The following is a 19,134-nucleotide window of genomic DNA, read 5'->3' as shown; positions in this document are numbered from 1 at the left end:
ACCTGAAGTTCTGAACGTTCGTCTGTGGTTTGTCCCAAGGGTGCGCCTGGAAAGCCCACAACAGGCAGCCCCCTGGCTGGCCTGCACACCACGGCCCTGTCATTGCCTCGGCTGCCTGTAATTTTCAGCAGGATACCCCACATCACACAGCATCCACATCCTTTCGCCGTGCTTTTTATAACATAAATGCTGCGTTTTCGCTGAACAAGCCCTCGCTCGGCCAAGCCTTGGTGAATCTGTTGTATAACATATGTAGATTGGTATCTTGACTGACTTCTGAAACATGCCGGTTGTCATCCTAGGAGGAGTGAGTGTCGTCTCACAGCAACATTGGAGCCATCCATGGAGAGCCCTGGGAGGGACTTCTGTGGTCACATAACTTAACCTAACTCCTCTAGCCCGTGAGGAAAGGAGACCGGGAAAGGTGAGTGAATTTAAGATCTTGCAAGAAAAACCACAATCAGAATCCAGGCTCTGACTTCAAAGCCAGAGTGCTCGTCACTCAGTGAGACTGGAAAACAAGATTTAATCTTTTAAAGGCATGCTCTACTGGCCATAGCAAGAGAAAATGAGAAAAAGTTCCTTAAAATACAGAAAACAGCCAGAAGCCTGATGATAGCCAATTAAGTTAATACACTCTCCCAATTAAGTCTTCCGCCCAGAAAGCACATGGTGGAATTTGAGATCCTCTGCTCAGCTGCCCATGGAATTCCTAATGAGCTGTGGGGAGACCCAAAGGTAGAGAAAGAGGAAGACAGCCCCAAACCCCAAATATACAGCCAACACAACTCCAGTGCCCAGGGCACAAAAGGATCCCGTCACCTCCTTGCCTAGTGGCCCAAGGCTAAAGGAGGCATCTGTCTCTGCAGTTCTCTCCTCCTCTGGGATGGACTTGGATCCTAGCAGCTGTCCCCTCCTAAGGAGAGCGCGGGGATCAATGAGTTGCTGGTTGCCAAGGATGGCAAGCTGAGCCTGAGAGGTAACACATTAAGTCCAGCATCATCATTATTAAACCTACAATCTAAAACCAATTATACTTTGCAGAGGAATGCAGCCTTCATTTAAACCACTCCTCGAGGAAAATCAAAAGCCTGAGATACAGAGTTCAAGGCAAGCGGCAGAAGTACTTACGCCGCACGAAGCTGGGACTTGGGCATATACTGGTAATAGGAACCCTGCGGTTCCCACTAGAGTGGAAGCAGGACGATGAGACACAAAAGGCTGGAAGACGAAAAAAGATGTGAATGTCCCCCTCCTACCAAAAAGCACCTGGACGGATTTCACCGTGAATTTGTTTCTTTCTCTCAGGGGGAACCGAGTCTAACACCCGTATAAATCATAGATCTCAAACTGGTAGCCAGGCCCTCCCAGGGTTTTCACGGGTGGCAGGTGGAGGGTAGAGTAACATGTTAGCACCCAGAAATGAGCGCTTTCCATGTAAGAGACTCAATTTGCAGCTTCTCTTGGCATAAGCGACTGCCCAGCAACACCGTGGCAAAGGATTGGAAGCAAGACTTGGCTGGAACTTGGCATGAATCAATGGGTACGTGCTCTGTGCCCACCTGAGTCTCGACCACTTCCTCCTGACGTGGGAAATGCCCTGCTTCATCGTGCTTGTCCTGTGCTACGAAGTATAAAGAGTAATTGGAATGGGCTTCTAGGAAAGGGGTGGTATTTTGATAAGCAAAGCAAGCAAGCGAGTGAGGGAGCGAGCGAGCGAGTGAGCAAGCAAGCAAGCCGAGTGGGAGAATGCTCCCAAAGAAGAGCAGCACAGAGTGTACAGGGAACAGTGAGTAACTCTCCGAACAGTATTCTTGGGAAGGGAGGAGGGACGTACTTGGATGTCGTGCGGCTGCCACCTCCTCACCAACCTGGTTCCAGGTAAGCAGAGGTGGCATCTCAACTACTCGATGACAGCCGCATGCTGTGAAGGCCTGCCCTCACAAAGATCTTCTGTGCCAGAGCCCCCAAACCATCCCCGGAGGGATGCTGACATCATGGAAGGCTACAGGCTCGGTGCTGCTGATCCGTGTGGTGCTGGCTGCTTAGGAAGTGACCACTAGGCTACCAGGGCCCTGTGGAAAGTATTGCCTGAGGATGAGGCCCTGGTCTCTGTCCACAAAAGGGACCCCAAAGAAGGAAGGGGGCAGACATACAGAGTTCATATCATCGTTCCGGTCTGGTGCTAACACAAAAGGCCTTAGAGCGCAGCGGAGGCGTCTTATCCAAGCCAGTCTTCAAACCCACAGCCTCTACCTTCAAGATGCACGCTGATCCTGCTCTCTTCTCGTCATCTTTATAGCCGTCTTCCAACCCACGTCCTCCTCACTTCCTATCTGGGCCTCTGTGAGAACCCCTCAGTTGGCCTCCCTGCCTGACCTCCGCCACCCATGCCCTGCCACATGGTGAGCTCTCCACAGTGGAGGAAGGACAGCAACCATTTCTCTTAGCATTCAAGCCACCAAGTGGCCTCCCTGCCTTCTTGGCATAAAACCTGCTCTCCTGACAGTGGCTTTCAAAGTGTGGGGTAAACTTACCCACTCACTACTCTCTGGTCACAGCGTTCAGTTGGCTACCAGGTATCTACCAGGTGCCAAGCATCCCCCTGTGGCCAGGAATACACCGGAACGGTGCACCCATTGCCATTCATTTATTTACTTATTTATTAGATAGGACACATAGCCCAAGTTTAGAGAATGTATTACATAGTCTAGGTAAGACTATGCAAATTCACTATTCTCCTGCCTCAGCCTCCTGAGACCTGGAATTCTAGGCATGTACTAACACGCCTGGCTTGTTGCTCTTTCTTGAATGCAGTGAAACTGTTGGAGCCCACCAAGGCTTCCTGGTGGCTTTACCCAGCAGGACTGTGTAAGAGGATGAGTGGACCACGAGCCTGGGTACCAGGTCTTTGGAAGGGTCTACACTTGGTTGTATTTAGCAGGGGGAGGTCTTTTTGCCTCGTTCCTTGGCATTGTTATAAAAAGCCCTTTTGGCTGGGTGGTGGTGGTGCATGCCTTTCATCCCAGTACTTGGGAGGCAGAGGCAGGCGGGTCTCTGTGAGTTCGAGGTCAGCCCGGTCTACAGAGTAAGATCGAAGAAAGGCGCAAAGCTACACAGAGAAACCCTGTCTCGAAAAACTACAAAAAAAAAAAAAAAAAGCCCTTTTGAAAAAGTTTCTGGGTCGGTGGATAAGGATCCAGGCCCACCCGGGTCTATCCTGTGTTTCTGTTTCTCCCCTCTATATCTCTAAGTTTTTTATCCCTCTTTCCTCAAGAGTCCTTGGGGTAAATAAATGTGGGAGCTGGTCTCCCTCATGAAACTGCATCAGTCCCAGGGCCTCGCCGCCTATCCCCTCTTTCTGAAACTATCAGAACCTAGGACCACACAGAGCTCACCTGGTCACCCACTCAGGCCTTCCCAACACACTTCTATAAATGCCAGCCTTCACCCTCCAGCTCCTCACTCCTCACCCAGCATCCCTCCCTAGGAGATCTTGTGTTTCCTCTCTGTCTTCCCCACTAGAATGTGAGTTTCGTGGGGGGCAAGGAATGGTCTTTTTTCCTGTTGAGCATCCCTGCCTCTCAGGGAGTGCTTCACAGATCTCAATGGACCACCAGTTTTGATCGACTGACATCAGGGTGATTCCCCAGGCTCTATACAAAGGACTTAGCAGAGATCAGGGTGGAGGATGCATATGTGAGTCTGAGCCAAGGAAGCCTGAGTGTCGGGGGGTGGGGTGAGGAGGAAGAGACGGGGTTTCTGGTGCCATCTGTGGTAGTGCTCTAGCAACACTAGTAACTTTTCCATGTCAGAGAAAAGCCCCGGCTGGAAACGCAAAAGCAGGATCTGGTGGAGTGGGGGCTGACGAGGGCAAACTGGTCCAAGTGACCCAAAGGTCAGTTCCTGGGGTCTCTTAGCAAGCATTAACACTGTATAGAAAGGGCAAGGCAACTTTTCCCAGTTTCCAGTGCCTGGTTGCTTAAAGAGTGACCTTTCATCCCAAGCAAGCAGGTGCAGTACCAGGCTGGCTACACCGAGTTGATGAGCCACAGAGCAGGTGATGGAAGTAACAAACCCAGTCAGTGGGACAACTCCTTCATCATATCCCCCACCCTGTGCAGGAGTATGTGTTTGGGTGTCTGTGTGCATGTGGACTTGCAGGTACACGTGCGTGTACGTGTGCCTGACTGTGGAGGTAAGAGGTTGGCATGAGGTGTTCTCCCCCCCCCCCCCAAGACAGGGTTTCTCTGTGTAGCCCCAGCATCCTGGAACTTCTTCTGTGGAGCAGGCTGGTCTCAAACTCAGAGATCCACCTGCCTATGTCTCCCAGGTGCTGGGATTAAAGGCATGTGCCGCCATGCCCAGCATGAAGTGTCTTTCTTGATCTCTTTTCGCCTCAGCTTTTTTCAAAATTTATCTTTATTTGTGTGTGTGTGTGTGTGTGTGTGTGTGTGTGTGTGTGTGTGTGTGTACATGTTAGTATGCACATATGTTAGAATGCATACCCAGGAAGGTCACAAGAGAGCACCGGATCCTTTGAAACTGGAGCCACAGATAGTTGTCAGTCGTCTGGTGTGGGTACTGAGAGCCAAACTCAGGTCCTTGGAAAGAGCAGCGGGTGTTCTTCATCACGGAGCCCTTTCTCTAGCCCCTCCAGCTTATTTCGGGAGACAGGGACTCTGACTGACCTGGCTTGGGATCTAGAGAGCTGCCTGTCTCCTCCCAGCTCCCAGCATTCCTTGGGCTCCAGACACACACTGCGGCCTTAGCTTTTGATGTGGGTGGTGAAGATCCAGGGTCCTCAAGCTTACACAGCAAACACATTGCTGACTCAGCCGCCTCCCCGAACCCAACACAGCAATTATGTAACCAGTGCTACACTTCGCCTCATCCAGGTGAGAGCCTCACTGAGAAGAAGGTGCCAGGGGGAGCTCGGCTTGGTTCTGAGAATAAGCCTACAGGGCAAGCTAGGAAACCAGGAGCCACAGGCGATGCAGGCCAGCACCAGGAGTCGGAAGCCGTGAGGGCCACACTGCGATCCTCTTTGCTCTGGAATCAGCTGGGCAGGATGGAAACCGGTGTGTATTCCAGACGGAGTATCAAGTGAATCACCCATTCCTCTAAGCTTCATGGGCTCATTCATTAGCCAATCCAACTCTTGAATAATAAGCTACCATGCGCCCACTATTGTGGTTTACTCTGTGCCAGTGATCTAGGTCAAGAGATTAGAGATAATAATACATCATGGCTGATATTGAAAGGCAGAGTCAGTTCTACCAGCAGAAAAATAAGCCAGGAAACATCTTCAGAACAAACCCTTCCTCCCAGGGTGTTGCAGGGATTCAAGGAGTGACTGGAAATGAAGAGACCCAGATAAAGGAACAAGTCACTCGGTCATGTTTGTTTGCTTAGGGGCTGCTTCTAATTTTAATAAGTGCTGACAAGGGCCTGGTGCATCTCGAGATCAGGGTTATTCCAAGTGCTATTTCCAGACTTGGGAACCACTGCCCTGGAGAACCAGTGCTCAGGAGAGATAAAGAATGGAGCAGTCCACCCACTCTCCATACTCCCAGGAGCAATGAAGCCAGCCCAGCAGAACTGCAAAGCGCAGAGAGCCTACGATCCGTTCCTGCCATGCAGAGATAACCTCACACCTGGGCCCGCAATGCACTGATAAACACACCTGGAACTGCAGTGCACAGATAACCTGAACCTTCTTTGCGTCTTTGGTTTCAACTTCTGCCCCAGCCAAGCGTGTGATCAGAGCTGCTGACAAGCAGCAAACTGGAGAGATTTAAATTTCATCTCCTAATTTTCCCACCCACCACCCCCTGCCGGGAATGCCTTCATGCAGGGACAGCCTTCTCAGAACAATGGCCAAGAGGCTGAGAGCAGGAAAGGAGGATCGATCGTCGGCTGCTGGGGGGAGTCCCAAAGACCCATTGTGCTGCCACTGAAGAGATGCCCTGAGACCCACCCACCAGGAGCATCTGAACTGTGGATGTTGCAGTTCCAAGCTACGTTCTGAAAAAGGAGGGCATCGCTTCTGAAACGGCTTGATGACCATTTCATGGTCCACCCAGCCACTTCCCTGAGGAAGAATGGAGAGTGAGAAGACATGACGAAGGCCAGATGATGTGTGAGGTCACTTCCTGCATAAAGTCTCCTGAACCAGACACTCTCATTTCAAGATGGCAGCTAAATCAAACCAATACAACAAATGAAGAGCTGTAGCAGGTCAAAGGTCTTGCTGCCCAGTCTGGGTAACAGGCTAATGTTCTCAGCTGGCACATTGAGCAGGACCAACGTACTTACCAGGAATACTGCCAAGGAGCCACTTCCAGAAGGAACCTCTGAAGTCTGGGGTCAGCCACCCATTATTGCATCATTTTTAACTGGTGACTTTAGTCCCACACTGCCCGAGTCTATTCATAGTAATTTGAGGACCAGGGACCTTCTTGGCAATAGATGTTGACCCCATGTTTTAAAAGCTTAAGTAGGAAATTGCAAGTTGTCCAAGCTCAGTCAACAGGTTCCCGAGGTAACTGACACTTGGGTTGTTCATCATTTACTGGGGGAGCTGAGACTGACATCATCATTTACAGGGGAGAGGGGTGGTGGCGGGGGCTGAGATTGACAGGATTCAGGACTATCCTGAAAGATGGTGCTTGGGTGCCTAAAAGAATAGCAGATGCATGGAGGCCATGCTCACTCCCTCTTGCCCTTCAGTTCTGAAGCAGGTCCTGGGACCTTCACTGGAGAGGTGACCTGCAAAGCAACCTCCTTTTTCTGCAGACCACAGGATAGATTTGAACAAACAGGCCCTGTCCCATTCTCTCCACCCAGTTTATTGTCCTTAGTTACATCATACCTTTTTGTGCAAGACTATTTTTCCAACTATGACTCTTCATTAAAACTCAGCACACTTGCTCTATCCATTCATCTGTGGGTGGACATCTTGTCTGGATCCACGTCCCAGCTGTTAGCATCAGTACAGTTCAAACACAGGTGTGTGGGGGGTTTCTGTGGCAGGACTTAGCATCCCCTGGGTATGTACACAGAGGGGTATCCTGGGTCCTATGGTAGCTCTACTTTTAGATTTTTAGATTTGGTTTGGTTTGGTTTGGTTTGGTTTTGAGAAACCTCCATCCTTATTTCTATAGTGTGGCTACACTAGTTTACTCCCCCATCAGCAGTAAATAAGACTTCCTCTTTCTCTCTACTCTTACTAGCATTTGTGGTCTAATTATTTATTTATTGTACACAGGCTTTCACTATGTAGCTCTGGCTGGCTTAGAACTCTGTATGTAAAGCAGGCTGATCTCAAACTAACTGAGATCCATCTGCCCTCTGCCCCCTAAGTTGGTATATGTCACCACATCCACTTTAAAGTGATATTTAAAATTTTAGATATCTTAAAAAAAAAGTGTTTAACATCCTTAGCCCATCTGAGAAACTCATATTAAAACAACTTTGACATTGTATCTCACCTCAGTCAGAAGGTCTAACGTCAAGAAAACAAATGGTACACGCCTTTAATCCTAGCACTTAAGAGGCAGAGGCAGGAGGATCTCTGTGAGTTCAAGGTTATCCTGGTCAATATAGTGAGTTCTGGGCCAGCCAAGGCTATTGAATGGAAAACCGTATCAGCTTATTCCATTTCCCAGAGGTGAATATTTGAGATATCCTTTGAGCCATCTCTAGCGTGGACAAAGGACAGCTGTCACTTCCACGCCCACGACAGACAATACTACCCGGACCACCTTTCCCGTCGATCCTAGTCAAAGCCACAGGATCTTCTGAAAATACTTCCTTAATAGCTAAGGAAACACCCGCATGAGCCAATGCTGATTAGCCCTTTCTTGAGTCTACACCTCATCTAAGCCCTGAGGACAGGAGGGCAACGGCATAAAAACCCTGTCCTCACTGCACCTAGGCATCTGTCCTAGCCAAAGCCCCGACCATCACTCTCACATTTCTTTGGGGATTGGCAGCAAGGCCTGCCTAGGATGCCCAGAATACAACCAGCAGCCTCTGAGCTGCAATCAGACCAAAGCAGCGAGAGTGCACGGCTCTATTTAGAGCCCTATACTTGGCTGTTTGTGCTGCTGTGAGAACAGTCTGTGGCAGCTTGCTTAATTCTGGGCCCTCAACTTGGCTCTGCGTATCAAATTTCACTGGTTTTTCTCTTCTCTCAGACTTTGGCAGTGGTAGGAGACACAACTGAGAAAAATTCTGCTGAAGTTTAGCTGCTGATTTCTAGACTATATTTTCTGATGGAGATTCATTTGCATGGTTAGGAACACCCTATTGCAAAATGCATCAGGACCACCATCGGACCATGGTGACGTGGTATATAACATGAAATAGAGTGCAACCTTTCCCCTATTCAAAACAAAACAAAACAAAAAACCCTTGCCTCCCAACAGGAGAGAGTACAATTACGGGAAGATTAAAAGGTCAATTGCACGCTTTCCTAGAAACGGAAGAGACACAAAGAAGTAGTCAGTGTGGAAGCTGAGAGGCAGGAGAGCAGGGTGGAGGGATGAGTGAAAGGGATTGAGTCACAGACCTGGGGACAGGCTCTCCGGGGTGTGTGGAAGCTTCCTGTGGGACACTTTCAATGCCCTTGAGAATCAATTTTTACTTTTTGGACAAACTTTTATTGAGCATGTATTGTGTGTGAGGCCTGATCCTAGAGATTGGAGAAAAAACAATGAACAAAATAAACAGCCCTTCTCTCCTCTCCCTTCTCCCTTCCTCTGCGCACAGGTATATCTGATGGCGGTATTGATTATGGTTTTATCTTGACACTGGGACTATTGATGTTCATATCCCTCCTTGACGTTCATCATGGTTTAATTTTTCTGGAACAATTTTGAACTTCTCCCCTCCTTCCTTCCTTCCTTCCTTTCTTCCTTCCTTTCCTTTCTTTCTGGTTTTTTTTTTTTTTTTTTTTTTTTTTTTTTTTTTTTTTTTTTTTAGACAGGGTTTCTCTATAATCTCCCTGGCTGTCCTAGAACTCACTTCATAGACCAGGCTGGCCTTGAACTCATGGAGATCCACCTGCTTCTGCCTCCTGAATGCTGGTATTAAAAATATGAACCACCACACATGGCGTGAATTTCTTTATTAATAAAAAATATGACTTATCAAAGTAAAATATTAGGGCCAGTAAGATAGCTCAGCAGACAAAAGCAGAGTTCTATGCAAGCCTGAGGACCCGCGTTCAATCCCAGGAACCCACCCCATAGTAGGAGGAGAACAGACTTCTAAAAATTGTCCTGTTGTCTACACACACACACAGCATAAAAGTTAAAGACTTTTATTTCAAAAAATTAAATATTAAGTTATTAAAAAGAAATCACTGCAACACATGATATAGAGAAATGGACATGTTCAAGACCCTCAGTATCTATGAGTCCTGATATCTATGTATCAGGACTATGAAGTTGGGAACAGGGAAAGCTAGCCAATTGCCATACTCCTCTCTCTACAGACACTTTGTGAGGCTGTCACCAGGTGGACGTGGGAGCAGCTATGTGGAAAGGACGGTAAAAATGGAAGTGAGCAGAGAGTCCTGCCTCTAGGCCCTAGGCCCTGGGGCATAACCTGTGCCCCCTTCACCCATCACTGCCTCAGCTGCAGGCCAGCAGGGAAGACTCCTGCAGGCAGACTTCCCCACCAACACCCCCCATCCGACCCTGCAATCTACAAGACCTACCCCTACCCTAAACCCACCCATCTCCCTGTGACCTCAGTGGCTTTCTGAGTCACAGAATCCCCCAACTCCAATTATACAAAGAGCTATGATTGGAACAAGAGGGTCCCCCTGAGACACAGACACAGCAAGCACAGAATGGACCATGAGCAGCTCCTCCAGACACAGATACCTCTTGAACCTATTGGAGGAAGAGATGGGTAGATGCCAGTGTAAAAGTACATACAACAACAATAAAGAGCAATATGGCACCACCAGAACCTCGTGGTTCTCCAACAGCAAGACTTGAATATCACAAAGTAGAAGAAGCAAATGAAAGTGACCGTAAAAATAACTTTATGAAGATAATAGAGGACTTTAAAGAGGAAATGAAAAATTCCCTTAAAGAAATTGAGGAAAAGACAAACAAGAAATTGGAAGAAATCAATAAATCCCTTAAAGAAAGCCAAGAAAAAAAGCAATTAAACAGGTAAAGAAAACAGTTCAAAACCTGATCATTGAAATAGAGGCAATAAAGAAGACACAAACTGAAGAAATGCTGGAAATAGAAAATCTGAGTAAATGAGCAAGAACTACAGATGCAAGGATAACCAACAGAATACAAGAGGTGGAAAAGAGAATCTCTGGAGTGGAGGATACAATGGAGGAAATAGATTCGTCAAAGAAAACACTAAAGCCAAAAATGTCATAACACAAAATGTCAGGGGAAATCTGGGACACCATGAAAAGGCCAAACCTAAGAATAATAGGGATAGAAGAAGGAGAAGAATAACATCTCTAAGGCACAGAAAATATATTCAAAAAATAATAGAAGAAAACTTTCCCAACTTAAAGAAGAAAATATCTATGAAGATACAAGAAGCTTATAGAACATCAAATAGACTGGACCCCCCAAAAAGTTCCCTTGCCACGTAATAATCAGACCACTAAATGTACAGAATAAAGAAAGAATTAATAAGAGCAGCAAAGGAAAAAGGCCAAGTGACTTATAAAGGCAAACCCATCAGAATAACACCTGACTTCTCAATGGAGATTCTGAAAGCCAAGGTCCTGGACAGATGTAATGCAGACACTAAGAGACCATGGATGTCAGCCTAGACTACCATACCCAGCAAAACTTTCAATCACCATAGACAGAGTGAACAAGACATTCCAAAACAAAACCGAATTTAAACAATACCTATCCATAAATTCAGCCCTACAGAAAGCACTAGAAGGAAAACTCCAACCTAAGTTAGATACACCCATGAAAACACAGGAAATAGATAACCCCACAGCAGCAAATCCCAAAGAAGGGAAATACACACACACTCCCACCAAAAGATAACAAGAATTAATAATCACTGGTCATTAATATCACTTAATATCAATGGACTCAATTTACCAAAAAAGACACAGGCTAACAGAATGAATATGAAAACAGGATCCATCATTCTACTGCATACAAGAAAAACACCTCAACTTCAAAGACAGATACCACCTCAGAGTAAAAGGCTGGGAAAAGACTTCAAATGGGCTTAAGAAGTAAGCTGGTGTAGCTATCCAAATATCTAACAAAAAAGACTTCAATCTAAAATCAGTCAAAAGAGATCAGGAAAAATCCACCAAGATGAAGTCTCAATTCTGAACATTTATGCCCCCCAATACAAAGGCACCCACATTTGTTAAAAAAAAAAAAAAAAAACAAAAAACTAGCCGGGCGGTGGTGGCGCACACCTTTAATCCCAGCACTCGGGAGGCAGAGCCAGGCGGATCTTTGTGAGTTCGAGGCCAGCCTGGTCTCCAAAGCGAGTTCCAGGAGAGACGCAAAGCTACACAGAGAAACCCTGTCTCGAAAAAACCAAAAAAAAAAAAAAAAAAAAAAAACCAAAAAAAAAAAAAAAAAAAAAAAAAACCTAAATCTTAAGTCACACAACAAAGCCTGCACATTAACAGTGGGAGACTTCAACTCCCCACTCTCACCAATGGACAGGTCTACCAGACAGAAATTTAACAGAGAAACGAGGGAACTAACAGATGTTATGACTCAAGTGGACTTAATAGATATCTACATAACATTCTACCCTAACACAAAAGAATATACCTTCTTCTCAGCAACCCATGGAACTGTCTCTAAAATTGACCACATACACAGTCACAAAGCAAATTTCAACAGATAGAAAAAAATTGGAATAACCTCGTATTTTATTGGCCCACCATGCCTTAAAGTTAGAATTCAACAACAACACAAATTATAGAAAGCCTACAAACTCATGGAAACTGAATAATACTCAATTGAATCACCACTGGGTCAAGGAAGAAATAAAGAAAGAAATTAAAGACTTCCTAGAATACAACAAAAATGAATGTACAACATACCCAAACTTATGGGACACCATGAAAGCAGTGCTAAGAAGAAAGTTTATAGCACTAAATGCCTACCTAAAGAAGTTGGAGAAGCCGGGCGGTGGTGGTGCATGCCTTTAATCCCAGCACTTGGGAGGCAGAGCCAGGCGGATCTCTGTGAGTTCGAGGCCAGCCTGGTCTACAGAGTGAGTTCCAGGAAAGGTGCAAAGCTACACAGAGAAACCCTGTCTCGAAAAACAAAACAAAACAAAAAACAAAAACAAAAAAGAAAACAACAACAACAACAACAAAAAGAAGTTGGAGAAATCTCACACTAGTAACTTAACAACACAACTGAAAGCTTTAGAACAAAAAGAAGCAAACTCACCCAAAAGGAATAGATACCAGGAAATAATCAAATCAAGAGCTGAAATCAATAAAATAGAAACAAAGAGAACCATACAAAGAATCAATAAAACAAAGAGTTGGTTCTTTGAAAAAAGTTAACAAGATAGACAAGCCCTTATCCAAATTAACTAAAAGGCAGAGAAAGCGTCCAAAGTAACAAAATCAGAAATGAAAAGGGAGACATACCAACAGACAAAGAGGAAATCTAGAGAATCATCAGGTCATACTTCAAAAACCTGTACTCCACAAAACTGAAAAATCTAAAAGAAATGGATAATTTTCTGGATAAGTACCACAAACTAAAGTTAAATCAAGACCAGATAAACAATTGAAACAGACCAATAACCCTTAAAGAAATAGAAACAGTCATCAAAAGTCTCCCAACCAAAATAAGCCCAGGACCAGATGGTTTCAGCACGGAATTCTGCCAGAATTTCAAAGAAGAGCTATTACCAATACTCCTCAAATTGTTCCACACAATAGAAACAGAAGGAATATTGCCAAACTCTTTCTATGAGGGCTACAGTTACCCTGATACCCAAACCACACAAAGATGCAACAAAGAAAGAGAATTACAGACCAATCTCCCTCATGAACATTGATGCAAAAATACTCAATAAAATATTGGCAATATGCCGGGCGGTGGTGGCGCCCGCCTTTAATCCCAGCACTCGGGAGGCAGAGCCAGGCGGATATCTGTGAGTTCGAGGCCAGCCTGGGCTACCAAGTGAGTTCCAGGAAAAGGTGCAAAGCTACACAGAGAAACCCTGTCTCGAAAAACCAAAAAAAAAAAAAAAAAAAAAAAAAACCCAAAATATTGGCAATAGAACCTAAGAACACATCAAAAAATCATCCATCATGATCAAGTAGGCTTCATCCCAGAGATGCAGGGATGGTTTACCATATGAAAATCTGTCAATGTAATCCAGTATATAAACAAACTGAAAGAAAAAACCCACACGATCATCTCATTAGATGCTGAAAACGCCTTTGACAAAATTCAACACCCCTTCATGATCAAGTTCCTGGAAAGATCAGGAATACAAGGAACACATTTAATATAATAAAGGCAATTTTATGGTAAGCCAACAGCCAACATCAAATTAAATGGAGAGAAACTCAAAAGTGATTCCACTAAAATCAGGAACAAGACAAGGCAGTCCACTCTCCCCATATCTATTCAAAATAGTCCTCAAAGTTCTAGCTGGAGCAGTAAGACAACAAAAGGAGATTAAGGGGATACAAATTGGAAAGGAAGAAGTCAGACTTTCACTATTTGCAGATGATATGATAGTATTCATAAGTGACCCCAAAAATTCTATCAGGGAACTCCTACAGCTGATAAACACCTTCAATAATGTGGCAGGATACAATATTAACTAAAAAAAATCAGTAGCTCTTCTATACACAAATGATAAACAGGTTGAGAAAGAAATCAGAGAAAACATCACCCTTTACAATAGTCACAAATAATATAAAATATCTTGGGCTAACTCTAACTAAGCAAGTGAAAGACCTGTATGACAAGAACTTCAAGTCCCTGAACAAAGAAATTGAAGATGTCACAAAAATGGAAAGATCTCCCACACTCATGTATAGGTATGATTAATATAGTAAAAATGGCAATCTTACCAAAAGCAATCTACAGATTCAATGTAATCCCCATCAAAATTCCAACACAATTCTTCACACACCTGGAAAGAACAATATTCAACATCATGTGGAAAAAACAAAAAAACCCAGGATATCTAAAACAACCCTGCACAATAAAGCAACTTCTGGAGGCATCACCATCCCTGACCTCAAGCTCTACTATAAAGCCATAGTAATAAAAACAGCTTGATATTGGTATAAAAACTGACATATGGACCGTGGAATCTAATTGAAGATCCTGACATCAATCCACACACCTATGAATACCTGATTTTTGACAAAAAAAAACAAACAAACAAACTGTACAATGGAAAAAAGAAAGTATCTTCAACAAATGGTGCTGGCATAACTGAATGTCAACATGTAGAAAATTGCAAATAGATCCATATCTGTCACCGTGCACAAAACTCAAGTCCAAGTAGATCAAAGACCTCAGCATAAATGTAGTTACACTGAACCTGATAGTGGAAAAAGTAGGAAGTAGCCTAGAAAGCACTGGCACAGGAGACCACTTCCTAAATATAACACCAGTAGCACAGACACTGAGAGTGACAATTAATAAATGAGACATCCTGAAACTGAGAAGCTTCTGTAAGGCAAAGGACACGGTCAATAAGACCAAATGACAGCCTACAGAATGGGAAAAGATCTTCACCAAACCCACATCTGACAGGGCTGATCTCCAAAATATATAAAGAATTCAAGAAACTAGACATCAAATATCAAACAATCCAACTTAAAAAAAAAATGGGCTACAGAACTAAACAGAGAATTCTCAAAAGAAAAATCTCAAATGGTCGAAAGACATTTAAGGAATTGCTCAACATCCTTAGTCATCAGGAAAATGCAAATCAAAACAACTCTGAGATACCATCTTACACCTGTCAGAATGGCTAAGATCAAAAACACTGATAACAGATTATGTTGGAGAGGATGTGGAGCAAGGGGAACACTCCTCCACTGTTGGTGGGAGTGCAAACTTGAACAGCCACTTTGGAAATCAGCATGGTGGTTTCTCAGAAAATTTGGAATCTATCTACCTTAAGACCCAGTGATACCACTCTTGGGCATATACCCAAAGAATATTCAATCATACCACAAGGATACATGCTCAACTGTGTTCATAGCAGCATTATTTGTAATAGCCAAATCTGAAAACAGCCTAGATGCCCCTCAACCAAAGAATGGATTAAGAAAATGTGGTACATATACACAGTGGAGTACTACTCAGCAGTGAAAACCAATGACACCATGAAATTTGCAGGCAAATGGATGGAACTAGAAAATAACATCCTGAGTGAGGTAACTCAAACCCAGAAGGACAAACATGGTATGTAGTCACTCATAAGTAGATACTAGATGTAAGGATAACTAGACTACAACCCACAGCTCTAGAGAAGCTAGCTAACAAGGAGGACCCTAAGAGGGATGCATGGATCACCCTGGGAAGGAGAAATAAATGAGATCTCCATGAGTAAACTGGGGATGGGGTGAGCAATAGAAGGCAGAGGATTGGGGATAAGAGCATAAGGGAATGGGAAGGTCGAGCTGGAACAGGGATGGAGTGGGAGAGCAATGAGAGAGACCATGATAGATGGAGACGTCATGAGGATAGGGAGAAACCAGGTGCTAGGGAAGTTCCCAGGAACCCACAAGAATGACCCCAGCAATAATGGAGAGAGTGCCTGAACTGGCTTACCCCAGTAATCAGATTGGTGAATACCCTAACTGTCATCATAGAGCCTTCATCCAGTAACTGATGGAAGCAGATGCAGAGATCCACAGCCAAGCACCAGGCCAAGCTCCAGGAGTCCAGTCAAAGAGAGAGAAGAGGGATTCTATGATCAAGGGGCATCAAGATCATGCTGGGGAAACCTACAGAGACAACCAAACCAAACTAGTGGGAACTCATGAACTTTAGACCAAGAGCTGTGGAGCCTCCATGAGACTGGACTAGGCCCTCTGCATAAGTGAGACAGTTGTGTAGCTTTATCTGCTGCTGTGGGATGTCTTTCTGTGTGCTGTGAATATAGGTTGTTCCATTGATTAATAAATAAGCTGCTTTGGCCTATGGCAAAGCAGTTTAGAGGAAGGCAGGAAATCCAGGGAGAGAGACAGTAAGAAGAAAGGCAGAGGCCAAAGAGATGCCAGCCCGCCACCCAAGGAACAACATGCCAGCAGACTGGTGAGTCATGGAACACGTGGCAAAACACAGATAAATAGAAATGGGTTAATTTAAACTCTAGCTAGCAAGAGGCCTGCCATAGATCATACAGTTTGTAAATAATATTAAGCCTCTGTGTGTTTACTTGGATCCAAGCAGCTACAGGACCACAGGCCAGGCAGGACATAGAAAAACTTATGACTACAATCTGCTTAAGGGACCCCCAGGCAGTAGGATCTGCAACCATCCCTGGTTCATGAGCTGGCTTTTTGGAACCCATTACCTATGGTGGGACACCTTGCACAGCCTTGATGCAGGACAAAGGGCTTGGACCTGCCCCAACTGAATGTACCAGGCTCTGCTGACTCCCCATGGGAGGCCTTACCTTGTCTGAGGAGGAAATGAGGTTGGGTTCGGGGGCAGGGGGTGGTGGTGGAGGCTAGGGGTGGGAGGAGGGAAGGGAGGGGGATTTGTGGTTGGTATGTAAAACAAATAAAAAAATTCTTAATAAAAAAAAACAGAAGTGACTCATAATCTATTGCTTCCTTTAACACAGAGAATTAAGAATTCCTCTTTGTTTACATTTCATGCATTTATTGCATGTGTAAGTGCACACGCCATTACACACTTGTGGCGGTCAGAGGTCAATGGAGCTGTCTCTCTTCTACCATGTGAGTCCCTGGGACCAAATTCAGCTCGTGAGGCTTTAGCGCAGGTGCCTTTACCACTGAGCCACCTCTTCAGCCCAAGAAAATCTCTTCTTTTTCTTTTGAGACAGAGCTTCAAAAAAGTAGCCCAGAATTCACAGGTAGACCAGGCTGGCCTTGAACTCACAGAGATCCATCTGACTCCGCTTCCTGAGTGTGGGATTAAAGGCGTGTATCACCATGCCCAGCTCCAAAAACTTCTTAAGAAATTTTTAGTATTATTAAGCTTTTCTATAAGTTTGCAAAAAAAAAAATCCTCTGAAATAAGTTGAATGTATTCTTAGCTTTAACAATTATACATAGAAAAAGGGGGGAAATGGGAATACAATGTCTTTACAGAAAGATTCTTTCCTATTCAAATTACAGAGGGGAGATCTCTCTCTCATTCTTTACAATTCACATCAAGATAATATTGGAGAAGATATTAAATGCCAAGAGCAAAAGACTACGTGACTCATTCAAATGAGCTCAATATCAAAACATACTCATTAGGTAAGCTATTCTCTTCCCTTTATTGCTTGGAAATGAATTAGCATCCTCTCTTGAGCACTGGTTGTATCAGGAAGAATATGTCCTCTGTTGTTGGTCACCTAACAGTGTGACATGCCCCCCCAACCCCCCCCCCCCGTCACCTGCCAGTAAACATGAAGGAGGTAAGTCATAGCCTACTTCTATTTGTTAATTTTTAAATCTTTCATTTTTAGGGGAGACTGGGAACCCAGTCTCCCACCATGACACACTAAGCAGCCAAGTTTCCCACATCTGGGGACATCACAGAGGTCAGCCTGCTCTAGGTGTGCCTTGCCTAGGAAAACCACCTTTGTGATCGTGGTATCTGTCCTGTTTGAAAAGAATTCAGACCACCAAATCTCAGGGAACTTATCAAATTTTCAGTGCTTAGGCACGACTTGAAAAAGGAACATAATTGGACTGCCTAAGGTCGTAACCAAGCCATAGCCTCTAGGAGACCACACACCATGGTTCAGCCCAGCCAAGGAGAAAACACTGAGAAGTCTGCAGCACGGAGCTACCCCAAAGGGCCTCAGGCCAAGCCAGATTCCGGGGACTGTGGAGTCCAGTCCCGAGGCTCCGATGTTCCAAGGCAGTATAGTCATTTGTATTTATATTTATAAACAGGCACACTTAAAGGAAACCTAAACCCCCACATTTGATGTTGCCTAGCCTATTTTCTGGGTCTAAAAGGATTTGTTTTATTTACTTACTTACTAGTCTCTCAAAATACAGAGCTGTCTAGGTGAAGGGGCAGGCAAATGCTACTACTGTCAATGATTGTTCTAAAAGCATTCAGATGCCACTGGCTGGCTTCCCCACTCATTTTTCAAAAGAGTTACCTTTTTCTAGCAACAACTTTATTCATTCCATGAGCAATGTATCAATTATTTCCACTACCCTAGGCATCATGCCAAATATAAAGACAGAAAACTACAGCACTGTCCACACTCGTTGAAAAGATGATAGTCATCGAGGGGCAGCAGGATGTAACCAAATAGGAAATTTATTATAGAGTCCACGCTAAAGGGAACAAGTAGGTCTAGATCAAAGAACATATGAGGAAATTCACCTGGCGAAAAAGCTACTCATTACCTCTTAAGAACATAGAGGCTGACTAAGCTAAAGGCATTTTTGGAAGAATTTCTGGATTCACTAAGAATCCTACTTTTGGCTAGTCATGGTGGTACAGAACTGCAATCCCAGCACTTGGGAGGCAGAGGCAATTGAATCTGCATGAGTTCAAGGTCAGCCTGATCTCCATAGGGAGTTCCAAACCAACCAGGATTACATAGTGAGACCCTTCTACAAACACACACACACACACACACACACACACTTATCTAGGACTACTAAATGACATATAGAGAATAATTACTAAAAGAATGAGTGCACAGATGGGTAGACAGACAGATAGGGAAACAGAAGCAATAGCCATCATTTGATTCACATCTTTCAGCTAGAAGCTAGACAGCCAAATGCCTTCAGAGACCATTAGGAAATGCCAATCAAACATCTCTGCCTGTTCCGTCCTAAGTACGCCACACGTTTCCCACCGACCTTGCTTCTTGCCCAAGTCCTCTGAGAAGATTATGCAAATGAAGAAACAGAGGCCCCAGCAAGCTACAGCTTTGGAAGTTCTC

At 44.6% G+C, this 19,134-nt stretch overlaps 1 protein-coding gene across 3 annotated transcripts in view; it reads right to left on the bottom strand.

Moving 5' to 3' along the window:
• Positions 1 to 19,134, bottom strand: part of Pdzd2 (PDZ domain containing 2) — a 384,162-nt gene that overhangs the window by 274,400 nt on the left and 90,628 nt on the right. The window lies entirely within an intron of this gene.

The sequence above is a fragment of the Peromyscus maniculatus genome, chromosome 15, assembly GCF_049852395.1.
Source record: "Peromyscus maniculatus bairdii isolate BWxNUB_F1_BW_parent chromosome 15, HU_Pman_BW_mat_3.1, whole genome shotgun sequence".
In the NCBI taxonomy this organism is placed as follows: Eukaryota; Metazoa; Chordata; class Mammalia; order Rodentia; family Cricetidae; genus Peromyscus; species Peromyscus maniculatus.
The sequence above is the reverse complement of the archived record's forward strand: the minus strand, read 5'-3'. Positions and strand labels throughout refer to the sequence as shown.